Source organism: Ochotona curzoniae, unplaced genomic scaffold (assembly GCF_017591425.1).
Source record: "Ochotona curzoniae isolate NIBS_2020 unplaced genomic scaffold, NIBS_Ocur_1.0 contig_4792, whole genome shotgun sequence".
Classification (NCBI taxonomy): Eukaryota; Metazoa; Chordata; class Mammalia; order Lagomorpha; family Ochotonidae; genus Ochotona; species Ochotona curzoniae.
Window position 1 is genome coordinate 9,100,038 of NW_024466389.1, and position 3,001 is coordinate 9,103,038.

General features: G+C 43.3%; 1 pseudogene; it reads left to right on the forward strand.

Moving 5' to 3' along the window:
• The first annotated feature begins 1,197 nt into the window (after positions 1 to 1,197).
• LOC121161309 lies at positions 1,198 to 1,798 on the forward strand (annotated as a pseudogene).
• Positions 1,799 to 3,001: the final 1,203 nt, after the last annotated feature.

Sequence of the window (3,001 nt, forward strand, 5' to 3'; positions counted from 1 at the left end):
TAGTGTTTGTTATGCTGAATAAAATCTGTAAGGAATGGGGATATGACATTTAAATCAGAAATGGGTAACATTTCCTACTCAGTTTGCTCATTTTAACCTAGTATATGTGAGCTATTTTTTTCTTCAAATGGATTTGATTAATTGACATTAGAAAAAAAATTTTTTTGCACTCTAGGAGCACATTGAAAAAGTGAACAGAAAAAGAGCTGTTTTTAATTTATTAAGTTTACTTAGGTTGATGTCTGTTGACATTTTACAAGCTGAGAATTCTCTTTTGAGAAGTATAGTCATATAAAAAAACAAACTGGATTCAGATGCTCGTTAGGATGCTTAGTGCTGGCTCAGAGTGTGTGGGTTCCATGCCCAGCTCTGGCTATCAGTTCATCTTTCTACTGATTCAGGCCCCAGAGGCAAAGGCGATGACTTGATTTCTCCCACATGGGAGAGCTCTGTTGAGTGCTGGCTCCTGGCTTCAGCCCTGCCCAGCCCCAGCCTTTTCTGGCATTTGGGTTTGAACCAACAAAACACAGTTTTCTCTGTCTCTCTCACACTAAAAACAAAACATTTTTTTATAAGAAAAAATAAACTAAAATTAATAGTTTTTGCTATATTTGGTGCCTCTAATCCTGAAAACAGGTCTTTTGATGAAACTGATAGTTCAAGAAAACTGAGTATGAAAGTGCTGGAAAAGGTTTAAGGGAATTATGCTTGCCTTCAAATTGTTAGGTGTCTCAGTTGTATGATAATTTTTTGGTAAAATACATCTTAATTTGATATTCCTCTAAGAGTTTCAGGAAGAACTTGAAAGTTTGCTTATGTTAGTAATCTTCTACTGCAATGTCTGTTTTGCCACTCTGTTGATGTCAAAGGACCTCAAAGTATTTGTAAACAACATTACCTATTTATTGAGCTGGAAAAATTAAGTACCTGCTCTGGTTTTTACATGGGAAGACAGCACTTCTACACCAAGACCTATAGGCTGATCATAAAAAATATACTGCTTTGTATTTTCATTTAATGTCTGCTCTTGTGCCAAGGAGAAAGCACAACAAATATACCTTAGCTGGTTTTAATCTCACTAGTTTTCTAAAGATTTTGTTTCTAAAAGCCTTCTTCTGCCCCAGATTTTCCTTCCGCATGATTTTAACAGAAGGCTGCAATCAACTGAGATTTGTCCTCTCTCTACATATTTTTTAAGTGATTTATTTTTGGCTGCTGGAGGACTCCGGTGCAGCTGCTGCTGCCATGATCAAAATAAAGGTTGATCGCGATGAGTTGTAGGCTCAGGAGGTATGTTGCAGGGAGAGAGCACTTACCAGGAGCTGCTGGTCAACCTGAACCCCACCACGCAGCCTCTGGTTTCCTGCTGTTTCGTAGGAAAGCTTTACAAGCACATCAAGAAAGCCGTGAAGCAGAAGCAGGTTCTGCACCGGTGAAGGAGGTGTGCAAGTTTGTCAACAAAGGCAAGAAAGAAATCATGGTTTTGGCAGGAGCCACACTGCCCATTGAGGTATACTGCCACTTCCCACTGATGTGTGAGGACCGGAATCTTCCCTATGTGTATATCCCCACGAAGACAGACCTGGATGAAGTTGCAGATTTCAAGCGCCCCACCTGTGTGATCATGGTCAAGCCCCAAGAGGAATACCAGGATGCTATGATGAGTCCCTGCCCTCCTCTCACTGAAGGACTAAGCAACCTGGTTATTGCACCTTGCTGCTGCCCACTTGCCCAGCATGGCCCCGGCTCCCCAAGCGATGGGATCTTCCCTGGTACCCCTATCAGCTGTGTGTGGTGAAGGTGGAGCTGGGGCCTTCTCCATCAGTGCTGTTTCCTATTGAGCCTAAAAGAAGACAGCTCCTAAGAGCCTGGGCTGAGAGAAATAAATGCTAAGACTGCAAAAAAAAAGTTATTTATTTTTATCAGAAAGTCAGATGTACAGAGAGGAAGATCTTCCATCTGCTGATGCATTCCCAAGTGGCTGCAACAGCCACAGTTAAGCTGATCCGAAGCCAGGAGACTGGAGCCTCTGGGTACCCTACAAGGATGTGTGGGTCCCAAGTCTTTGGGCTGTCTTCAACTGCTGTCCCAGGCCACAAGCAGGAAGCTGGATGGGAAGTGGGGCCTGCAGTATTAGAACCAGCACCCATATGGGATCCCGGTGCATGCAAGGTGAGGACTTTAACCACTAGGCTCTGGGCCCCGTCTATATGCTTGTAATAGCAAGAAATCCGTCTTGCTCAGTGGCCCCTTGTAAAGCCACTGAGTAAGCTGCCTTTTTTGGGGGAGGGGCAGGAACAGCTAATTCAAGACCTACTGTGTTCTAAAGAAGTGATTTGCATATACTTTAAAAGGTGCCTCAAATTGTGGGACCTCATGCTGAAATTCATGCTGCATTGAAAAATGCTTATGAGTTCATGCTTACTAACTGTAGCCTCACATACTTTTTGAGTTTAGGCAGCAGGGTGCTGGCCCAACTCTCCCAATGTTATGGTTGTGACAGAGAAATGGCCAAATGTCCAAGCCTACGTTAAAAAAATTATTTTTTTGAATGTGTTTCAGACAGATACAGAGAGACAGAAAGGCAGAGAACAGACAGATCCTCCATTTGTTGGTTTACTCTCCAAATGGCTGTAATGGCCAGGGCTGGGCCAGGCTGAAGCCAGGAACTTCCTCCTGGTCTGTTTTTTGGATGAAGGACCGAAGCACTTGGGTCATGTGCTGGTGCATTCCCAGGTGCATTGGCAAGGACCTGGATCAGAAGTAGAGCAGCCAGAACTGGAACTGGTGCCTATATGTGATGTTTGTTTTGCGGAGGGTGGCCTAACCTGTTACACCACAATGCCAACCTCCTGCCCTCCACTACCTGCCACCGCCCCTGTAATCCTACATCTTAATATAAGTTGCTTTGCTTTTACTTTTCCTGAGGTATCCAATAAAATTCCAATTTTATTTAATGAGTGATTTGTATGAAGACAAGATCCGACCTTTGTGGTGACAA